Source organism: Cetorhinus maximus, unplaced genomic scaffold (genome assembly GCF_964194155.1).
Source record: "Cetorhinus maximus unplaced genomic scaffold, sCetMax3.hap1.1 HAP1_SCAFFOLD_45, whole genome shotgun sequence".
Lineage (NCBI taxonomy): Eukaryota > Metazoa > Chordata > Chondrichthyes > Lamniformes > Cetorhinidae > Cetorhinus > Cetorhinus maximus.
The window spans coordinates 360,073-371,221 of record NW_027596100.1 but is presented as its reverse complement, the minus strand read 5'-3'; positions in this window follow the sequence as shown (position 1 = coordinate 371,221).

Genomic DNA, 11,149 nt, shown 5'->3' with positions numbered 1-11,149 from the left:
GAATTTGTTGGTGTTTTTGAATGTTGAGGTTGTCGTTGAATTATTTGGTGATTTTCATTGTTGAGGTTGTTGTTGAATTTGTTGGAGTTTTTCATTCTTGAGGTTGTTGAATTTGTTGAAGTTTTTGAAAGTTGAGGTTGTTGTTGAATTTATTGTTGTTTTTCATTGTTGAGGTTTATGTTGAATTTGTTGTAGTTGTTGAATGTTGAAGTTGTTGTTGAATTATTTGATGTTTTTCATTGTTGAGGTTGTTGTTGAATTTGTTGCTGATTTTCAATGTTGAGTTTGTTGTTCAATATTTTGGTGTTTTTAATTGTTGAGGTTGTTGTTGAAATTGTTGGAGTTTTTCAATGTTGAGGTTGTTGTTGAATTTTATGGTGTTTTTCATTTTTGAGGTCGTTGTTGTTGAATTTTTTGCTGTTTTTCATTGTTGAGGTTGTTGATGAATTTGTTGGTGACTTTCAATATTGAGTTTGTTGAATTTGTTGGTGTTTTTCAAAGTTGTGGTTGTTGTTGAATTTTTTGGTGTTTTCATTGTTGAGGTTTTTGTTGTATTTGTTGGTGTTTTGGAATGTTCAGATTGATGCTGAATTTTTTGATGTTTTTCATTGTTGAGATTTTTGTTGAAATTGTTGTTGTTTTTGAATGTTTGGGTTGTTGTTGAATTTTTTGATGTGATTCATTGTAGTGGTTGTTGTTGAATTTGTTTGTGATTTTCAATGTTAAGTTTGTTCTTGAATATTGTGGTGTTTTTCATTCTTGAGGTTGTTGTTGAAATTGTTGGAGTTTTTACATGTTGAGGTTGTTGTTTATTTTTTTGCTGTTTTTCATTGTTGAGGTTATTGTTGAATTTTTTGGTGTTTTTCAATGTTGAGGTTTTTGTTGAATTTGTTGGAGTTTTTGAATTTTGTGGTTGTTGTTGAATTTGTTGGTGTTTTTCATTGTTGAGGTTGTTGTTGAATTTTTTGGTGTTTTTCATGGTTGAGGTTGTTGTTGAATTTGTTGGTGTTTTTGAATGCTGAGGTTGTTGTTGAATTTTTTGGTGCTTTTCACTTTTGAGGTTGTTGTTGAATATGTTGGTCTTTTTCAATGTTGAGGCTGTTGAATTTGTTGGTGTTTTTCAAAGTAGAGGTTGTTGTTGAATGTTTTGGTGTTCTTCATTTTTGAGGTTTTCGTTGAATTTTTTGGTCTTTTTGAATGTTGTGATTGTTGATGAATTTTTTGGTGTTATTCATTGTTGAGGTTGTTTTTGAATTTGTTGGTGTTTTTGAATGTTGAGGTTGTTGTTGTTGAATTTTTGGATGTTTTTCATTGTTGAGGTTTTTGTTGAATTTGTTATTGTTTTGGAATGTTGTGGTTGATTTTGAATTTATTGATGTTTATCACTGTTGATATTTTTGTTGAATTTGATGCTAATTTTCAATGTTGAGTTTGTTGTTGAATTCTTTGGGGATTTTCATTGTTGAGGTAGTTGTTAAAATTGTTGGAGTTTTTAAATGTTGAGGTTTTTGTTGATTATTTCGCTGCTTTTCATTGTTGAGGTTGTTGTTGAATTTTTGGTGTTTATCATTGTTGAGGTTGTTGTTGTTGAATTTTTTGATATTTATCATTGCTGAGGTTGTTGATGAATTTGTTGGTGTTTTTCAAAGTTGAGGTTGTTGTTGAATATATTGTTGTTTTTCATTGTTGAGGTTTATGTTGAATTTGTTGTAGTTTTTGAATGTTGAAGTTGTTGTTGAATTTTTTGATGTTTTTCATTGTTGAGGTTGTTGTTGAATTTGTTGGTGAATTTCAATGTTGAGATTGTTTGTTCAATATTTTGGTGTTTTTAATTGTTGTGGTTGTTTTTGAAATTGCTGGAGATTTTCAATGTTGAGGTTGTTGTTGAATTTTATGGTGTTTTTCATTTTTGAGGTCGTTGTTGTTGAATTTTTTGCTGTTTTTCATTGTTGAGGTTGTTGATGAATTTGTTGGTGTTTTTCAAAGTTGTGGTTGTTGTTGAATTTTTTGGTGTTTTCATTGTTGAGGTTTTTGTTGTATTTGTTGGTGTTTTGGAATGTTCTATTTGATGTTGAATTTTTTGATGTTTTTCATTGCTCAGGTTGTTGTTGAAATTGTTGGTATTTTTGAATGTTGAGGTTGTTGTTGAATTTTTTGGTGTTTCTCATTGTTGAGGTTGCTGTTGAATTTTTTGACGTTTTTCTTTGCTGAGGTTGTTGTTGAATTTGTTGGTGATTTTCAATGTTGAGGTTGGTGCATTTATTGGTGTTATCAATGGTTTTTTTGGATCTTTTTTGTTTTTTTCAAAGTTGAGGTTGCAGTTGAATTTGATGGTGTTTTTCAATGTTGAAGTTGTTGAATTTGTTGGTGTTTTTCAAAGTTGATGGTGTTGCTGAATTTTTTCGTGTTTTTAATTGTTTAGGTTTTTGTTGAATTTGTTGGTGTTTTTGAATGTTGAGGTTGTCGTTGAATTATTTGGTGATTTTCATTGTTGAGGTTGTTGTTGAATTTGTTGGAGTTTTTCATTCTTGAGGTTGTTGAATTTGTTGAAGTTTTTGAAAGTTGAGGTTGTTGTTGAATTTATTGTTGTTTTTCATTGTTGAGGTTTATGTTGAATTTGTTGTAGTTGTTGAATGTTGAAGTTGTTGTTGAATTATTTGATGTTTTTCATTGTTGAGGTTGTTGTTGAATTTGTTGCTGATTTTCAATGTTGAGTTTGTTGTTCAATATTTTGGTGTTTTTAATTGTTGAGGTTGTTGTTGAAATTGTTGGAGTTTTTCAATGTTGAGGTTGTTGTTGAATTTTATGGTGTTTTTCATTTTTGAGGTCGTTGTTGTTGAATTTTTTGCTGTTTTTCATTGTTGAGGTTGTTGATGAATTTGTTGGTGACTTTCAATATTGAGTTTGTTGAATTTGTTGGTGTTTTTCAAAGTTGTGGTTGTTGTTGAATTTTTTGGTGTTTTCATTGTTGAGGTTTTTGTTGTATTTGTTGGTGTTTTGGAATGTTCAGATTGATGCTGAATTTTTTGATGTTTTTCATTGTTGAGATTTTTGTTGAAATTGTTGTTGTTTTTGAATGTTTGGGTTGTTGTTGAATTTTTTGATGTGATTCATTGTAGTGGTTGTTGTTGAATTTGTTTGTGATTTTCAATGTTAAGTTTGTTCTTGAATATTGTGGTGTTTTTCATTCTTGAGGTTGTTGTTGAAATTGTTGGAGTTTTTACATGTTGAGGTTGTTGTTGAATTTTTTGCTGTTTTTCATTGTTGAGGTTATTGTTGAATTTTTTGGTGTTTTTCAATGTTGAGGTTTTTGTTGAATTTGTTGGAGTTTTTGAATTTTGTGGTTGTTGTTGAATTTGTTGGTGTTTTTCATTGTTGAGGTTGTTGTTGAATTTTTTGGTGTTTTTCATGGTTGAGGTTGTTGTTGAATTTGTTGGTGTTTTTGAATGCTGAGGTTGTTGTTGAATTTTTTGGTGCTTTTCACTTTTGAGGTTGTTGTTGAATATGTTGGTCTTTTTCAATGTTGAGGCTGTTGAATTTGTTGGTGTTTTTCAAAGTAGAGGTTGTTGTTGAATGTTTTGGTGTTCTTCATTTTTGAGGTTTTCGTTGAATTTTTTGGTCTTTTTGAATGTTGTGATTGTTGATGAATTTTTTGGTGTTATTCATTGTTGAGGTTGTTTTTGAATTTGTTGGTGTTTTTGAATGTTGAGGTTGTTGTTGTTGAATTTTTGGATGTTTTTCATTGTTGAGGTTTTTGTTGAATTTGTTATTGTTTTGGAATGTTGTGGTTGATTTTGAATTTATTGATGTTTATCACTGTTGATATTTTTGTTGAATTTGATGCTAATTTTCAATGTTGAGTTTGTTGTTGAATTCTTTGGGGATTTTCATTGTTGAGGTAGTTGTTAAAATTGTTGGAGTTTTTAAATGTTGAGGTTTTTGTTGATTATTTCGCTGCTTTTCATTGTTGAGGTTGTTGTTGAATTTTTGGTGTTTATCATTGTTGAGGTTGTTGTTGTTGAATTTTTTGATATTTATCATTGCTGAGGTTGTTGATGAATTTGTTGGTGTTTTTCAAAGTTGAGGTTGTTGTTGAATATATTGTTGTTTTTCATTGTTGAGGTTTATGTTGAATTTGTTGTAGTTTTTGAATGTTGAAGTTGTTGTTGAATTTTTTGATGTTTTTCATTGTTGAGGTTGTTGTTGAATTTGTTGGTGAATTTCAATGTTGAGATTGTTGTTCAATATTTTGGTGTTTTTAATTGTTGTGGTTGTTTTTGAAATTGTTGGAGATTTTCAATGTTGAGGTTGTTGTTGAATTTTATGGTGTTTTTCATTGTTGTGGTCGTTGTTGTTGAATTTTTTGCTGTTTTTCATTGTTGAGGTTGTTGATGAATTTGTTGGTGTTTTTCAAAGTTGTGGTTGTTGTTGAATTTTTTGGTGTTTTCATTGTTGAGGTTTTTGTTGTATTTGTTGGTGTTTTGGAATGTTCTATTTGATGTTGAATTTTTTGATGTTTTTCATTGCTCAGGTTGTTGTTGAAATTGTTGGTATTTTTGAATGTTGAGGTTGTTGTTGAATTTTTTGGTGTTTTTCATTGTTGAGGTTGTTGTTGAATTGGTTGGGGTTTTTCAATGTTGAGGTTGTTGTTGAATTTGTTGGTGTTTTTCAATGTTGAGGATGTTGAAATTGTTGGTGTTTTTCAAAGTTGAGGTTGTTGTTGAATTTTTTGGTGTTTTTCATTGCTGAGATTTTGGTTGAATTTGTTGGTGTTTTTGAATGTTGAGGTTTTTTTTTTATTTTTTGGTGTTTATGAATGTTGAGATTGTTGTTGAATTTTTTGGTGTTTTTCATTGCTGAGATTTTGGTTGAATTTGTTGGAGTATTTGAATGTTGAGTTTGTTTTTCTTATTTTTTGGTGTTTTTGAATGTTGAGGTTGTTGTTGAATTTTTTGGTGTTTTTCATTGTTGAGGTTTTTGTTGAATTTTTTGTTGTTATTCAATGTTGAGGTTTTTGTTGAATTCGTTGGTGTTTTTGATTGTTGAGGTTTTTGTTGAATTTGTTGATGTTTTTCAATGTTGATGGTGTTGTTGAATTTTTTGGTGTTTTTCATTGTTTAGATTTTTGTGAAATTTGTTGGTGTATTTGAATGTTGAGGATGTTGATGAATTTTTGGGGATTTTTCATTGTTGAGGTTTTTGTTGAATTTTTTGGTGTTTTTCATTGTTGAGGTTTTGGTTGAATTTGTTGGTGTTTTTGAATGTTGAGGTTTTGTTGAATTTGTTGGTGTTTTTCATTAAATAGGTTGTTGTTGAATTTGTTGGTGATTTTCAATATTGAGGTTGTAGTTGAATATGTTGGTGTTTTTCCATTTTGTGGTTTTTGAATTTGTTGGTGTTTTTCAAAGTTGAGGTTGTTGTTGAATATTTTGATGTTTTTCAATGTTGTGGTTGTTGTTGAATTTTTTGGTGATTTTCAATATTGAGGTTGTTGTTGGAATTATTGGTGCATTCAATGTTTTTTTTTGAATCTTTTTGTATTTTTCAAGGTTGAGGTTGCAGTTGAATTTGTTGCTGTTTCTCAATGTTGTGGTTGTTGAATTTTTTGGTGTTTTTCAAAGTTGAAGTTGTTGTTGAATTTTTTGGTGTTTTTCACTGTTGAGTTTTTTTGTTGAATTTGTTGTTGTTTTTGAATGTTGAGTTTGTTGTTGAATTTTTTGATGTTTTTCATTGTTGTGGTTGATGTTGATTTTGTTGATGATTTTCAATGTTGAGTTTGTTGTTGAAATTTTTGGTGTTTTTCAATGTTCAGGTTGTTGTTGAATTTTTTGGTGTTTTTCATTGTTGCGGTACTTGTTGAATTTTTTGATGTTTTTTATTGCTGAGGTTGTTGTTGAATTTGTTGGTGATTTTCAATGTTGAGGTTGTTGAATTTATTGGTGTTTTTCAAAGTTGAGGTTGTTGAATTTGTTGGTGTTTTTCAAAGTTGATGTTGTTGTCAAATTTTTTTGTGTTTTTAATTCTTGAGGTTTTTGTTGAATTTGTTGGAGTTTTTGAATGTTGAGGTTGTCGTTGAATTTTTTGGTGATTTTCATTGTTGATTTTGTTGTTGAATTTGTTGGAGTTTTTCAATGTTGAGGTTGTTGAATTTGTTGGTATTTTTGAAAGTTGAGGAAGTTGTTCAATTTTTTGATGTTTTTCATTGTTGAGGTATGTGTTGAGTTTGTTGGTTGTTTTGATTGTTGACGTTGTTGAATCTGTTGGTGTTCTTCAAAGTGGAGGTGTTGTTGAACTTATTGGTGTTTTTCATTGTTGAGGTTTTTGTTGAATTAGTTGGTGTTGTTGAATGTTGAGGTTGTTGTTGAATTTGTTGGTATTTTTCAGTGTTGAGCTTGTTGAATTTTTTGGTGTTTATGAAAGTTGAGGTTGTTGTTGAATTTTTTCGTGTTTTTCATTGTTGAGGTTTATGTTGAATTTGTTGTTGTTTTTGAATGTTGAGGTTGTTGTTGAATTTTTTGATGTTTTTCATTGTTGAGGTTGTTGTTGAATTTGTTGGTGATTTTCAGTGATGAGTTTGTTGTTCAATATTTCGGTGTTTTTCATTGTTGAGGTTGTTGTTGAAATTGTTGGAGTTTTTCAATGTTGAAGGTGCTGTTGAATTTTTGGGTGTTCTTCATTGTTGATGTCGTTGTTTTTGAATTTTTTGCTGTTTTTCATTGTTGTGGTTGTTGATGAATTTTTGGGTGTTTTTCATTGTTGATGTTTTTGTTGAATTTGTTGGTGTTTTTGAATGTTGAGGATGTTGATGAATGTTTTGGTGTTTTTCATTGTTGAGGTTTTTTTTGAATTCGATGGTGATTTTCAATGTTGAATTTGTTGTCGAATTTTTGGTGTTTTTAATTGTTGTGGTAGTTGTTGAAATTGTTGGAATTTTTCAATGTTGAGGTTTTTATTGCATTGTTTGCTCTTTTTCATTGTTGAGGTTGTTGTTGAATTTTTTTTGGTGTTTTTCATTGTTGAGGTTGTTGTTGAATTTATTGATATTTTACATTGCTGAGGTTGTTGTTGAGATAGTTGGTGTTTTTGAATGCTGAGGTTGTTGTTGAATTTTTTGGTGTTTTTCATTGTTGAGGTTGTTGTTGAATTGGTTGGAGAATTTCAATGTTGAGGTTGTTGTTGAATTTGTTGGTATTTTTCAGTGCTGTGGTTGTTGTTGAATTTTTTGGTGTTTTTCATTGTTGAGGTTTTGGTTGAATTTGTTGGTGTTTTTGAATGTTGAGGTTGTTGTTTTTATTTTTTGGTGTTTTTGAATGTTGAGGTTGTTGTTGAATTTTTTGGTGTTTTTCATTGTTGAGGTTGTTGTTGAATTTTTTGTTGTTATTCAATGTTGAGGTTCTTGTTGAATTTGTTGGTGTTTTTGAATGTTGAGCTTGTTGTTTTTATTTTTTGGTGTTTTTGAATGTTGAGGTTGTTGTTGAATTTTTTGGTGTTTTTCATTGTTGAGGTTGTTGTTGAATTTTTTGTTGTTATTCAATGTTGAGGTTGTTGTTGAATTTGTTGGTGTTTTTGAATGTTGAGGTTGTTGTTGAATTTGTTGATGTTTTTCAATGTTGAGGTTGTTGTTGAATATTTTGGTGTTTTTCAATGTTGAGGTTGTTGTTGAATTTTTTGGTGATTTTCAATATTGAGGTTGTTGTTGAAATATTTGGTGCATTCAATGTTTTTCTTTGAATCTTTTTGTATTTTTCAAAGTTGAGATTGCAGTTGAATTTGTTGCTGTTTCTCAAATTTGAGGTTGTTGAATTTTTTGGTGTTTTTCAAAGTTGAGGTTGTTGTTGAATTTTTTGGTGTTTTTCACTGTTTAGTGTTTTTGTTGAATTTGTTGTTGTTTTTGAATGTTGAGGTTGTTGTTGAATTTTATGGTGTTTTTCATTGCTGAGGTTTATGTTGAATTTGTTGTTATTTTTGAATGTTGAGGTTGTTGTTGAATTTTTTGATGTTTTTCATTGTTGAGGTTGTTGTTGAATTTGTTGGTGATTTTCAATGATGAGTTTGTTGTTCAATATTTCGGTGTTTTTCATTGTTGAGGTTGTTGTTGAAATTTTTGGAGTTTTTCAATGTTGAAGGTGCTGTTGAATTTTTGGGTGTTCTTCATTGTTGATGTCGTTGTTTTTGAATTTTTTGCTGTTTTTCATTGTTGTGGTTGTTGATGAATTTTTGGGTGTTTTTCATTGTTGATGTTTTTGTTGAATTTGTTGGTGTTTTTGAATGTTGAGGATGTTGATGAATGTTTTGGTGTTTTTCATTGTTGAGGTTTTTTTTGAATTCGATGGTGATTTTCAATGTTGAATTTGTTGTCGAATTTTTGGTGTTTTTAATTGTTGTGGTAGTTGTTGAAATTGTTGGAGTTTTTCAATGTTGAGGTTTTTATTGCATTGTTTGCTCTTTTTCATTGTTGAGGTTGTTGTTGAATTTTTTTTGGTGTTTTTCATTGTTGAGGTTGTTGTTGAATTTATTGATATTTTACATTGCTGAGGTTGTTGTTGAGATAGTTGGTGTTTTTGAATGCTGAGGTTGTTGTTGAATTTTTTGGTGTTTTTCATTGTTGAGGTTGTTGTTGAATTGGTTGGAGTATTTCAATGTTGAGGTTGTTGTTGAATTTGTTGGTATTTTTCAGTGCTGTGGTTGTTGTTGAATTTTTTGGTGTTTTTCATTGTTGAGGTTTTGGTTGAATTTGTTGGTGTTTTTGAATGTTGAGGTTGTTGTTTTTATTTTTTGGTGTTTTTGAATGTTGAGGTTGTTGTTGAATTTTTTGGTGTTTTTCATTGTTGAGGTTGTTGTTGAATTTTTTGTTGTTATTCAATGTTGAGGTTCTTGTTGAATTTGTTGGTGTTTTTGAATGTTGAGCTTGTTGTTTTTATTTTTTGGTGTTTTTGAATGTTGAGGTTGTTGTTGAATTTTTTGGTGTTTTTCATTGTTGAGGTTGTTGTTGAATTTTTTGTTGTTATTCAATGTTGACGTTGTTGTTGAATTTGTTGGTGTTTTTGAATGTTGAGGTTGTTGTTGAATTTGTTGATGTTTTTCAATGTTGAGGTTGTTGTTGAATATTTTGGTGTTTTTCAATGTTGAGGTTGTTGTTGAATTTTTTGGTGATTTTCAATATTGAGGTTGTTGTTGAAATATTTGGTGCATTCAATGTTTTTCTTTGAATCTTTTTGTATTTTTCAAAGTTGAGATTGCAGTTGAATTTGTTGCTGTTTCTCAAATTTGAGGTTGTTGAATTTTTTGGTGTTTTTCAAAGTTGAGGTTGTTGTTGAATTTTTTGGTGTTTTTCACTGTTTAGTGTTTTTGTTGAATTTGTTGTTGTTTTTGAATGTTGAGGTTGTTGTTGAATTTTATGGTGTTTTTCATTGCTGAGGTTGTTGTTGAATTTTTTGGTGTTTTTCATTGTTGCGGTACTTGTTGAATTTGTTGGTGTTTTTCATTGTTGAGGTTGTTGTTGAATTTTTTGATGTTTTTCATAGCTGAGGTTGTTGCTGAATTTGTTGGTGATTTTCAATGTTGAGGTTGTTGCATTTATTGGTGTTATCAATGGTTTTTTTTTAATCTTTTTTGTATTTTTCAAAGTTGAGGTTGCAGTTGAATTTGTTGGTCTTTTTTAATGATGAGGTTGTTGAATTTGTTGGTATTTTTCAATGTTGAGGTTGTTGAATTTGATGGTGTTTTTGAAAGTTGAGGGATTTGTTCAATTTTTTGATGTTTTTCATTGTTGAGGTATGTGTTGAATTTGTTGTTTGTATTGAATGTTGAGGTTGTTGAACCTGTTGGTATCTTTCAAAGTTGAGGTGTTGTTGAATTTTTTGAAGTTTTTCATTGCTGAGGTTGTTGTTGAAATTGTTGGTGTTTTTGAATGTTGAGGTTGTTGTGGAATTTTTTGCTGTTTTTCATTGTTGAGGTTGTTGTTCAATTGCTTGGAGTTTTTCAATGTTGAGGTTGTTGAATTTGTTGGTGTTTTTCATAGTTGAGGATGTTGTTGAATTTTTTGGTGTTTTTCATTGTTGAGGTTTTGGTTGAATTTGTTGGTGTTTTTGAATGTTGAGGTTGTTGTTTTTATTTTTTGGTGTTTTTGAATGTTGAGGTTGTCGTTGAATTTTTTGGTGATTTTCATTGTTGAGGTTGTCATTGAATTTGTTGGTGTTTTTCAATGTTGAGGTTGTTGAATTTGATGGTGTTTTTGAAAGTTGAGGGATTTGTTCAATTTTTTGGTGTTTTTCATTGTTCAGGTATGTGTTGAATTTGTTGGTTGTTTTGAATGTTGAGGTTGTTGAATCTGTTGGTATCTTTCAAAGTTGAGGTGTTGTTGAATTTTTCGGTGTTTTTCATTGTTGATGTTTTTGTTGAATTTGTGGGTGATTTTCAATGATGAGTTTGTTGTTCAATATTTCGTTGTTTTTCATTGTTGAGGTTGTTGTTGAATTTTTTGTTGTTATTCAATGTTGAGGTTTTTGTTGAATTTGTTGGTGTTTTTGAATGTTGAGGTTGATGTTGAATTTGTTGATGTTTTTCAATGTTGATGGTGTTGTTGAATTTTTTGGTGTTTTTAATTGTTGATATTTTTGTGGAATTTGTTGGTGTTTTTGAATGTTGAGGATGTTGATGAATTTTTTGGGATTTTTCATTGTAGAGGTTTTTGTTGAATTTGTTGGTGTTTTTCATTAAAGAGGTTGTTGTTGAATTTGTTGGTGATTTTCAATATTGTGGTTGTAGTTGAATTTGTTGGTGTTTTTCCATTTTGAGGTTTTTGAATTTGTTGGTGTTTTTCAAAGTTGAGGTTGTTGTTGAATATTTTGATGTTTTTCAATGTTGAGGTTGTTGTTGAATTTTTTGGTGATTTTCAATATTGAGGTTGTTGTTGGAATTATTGGTGCATTCAATGTTTTTTTTTTAATCTTTTTGTATTTTTCAAAGTTGAGGTTGCAGTTGAATTTGTTGCTGTTTCTCAATGTTGAGGCCGTTGAATTTTTTGGTGTTTTTCAAAGTTTAGGTTGCTGTTGAATTTTTTGGTGTTTTTCATTGTTGAGGTTGTTGTTGAATTTTATGATGTTTTTCATTGTTGCGGTACTTGTTGAATTTGTTGGTGTTTTTCATT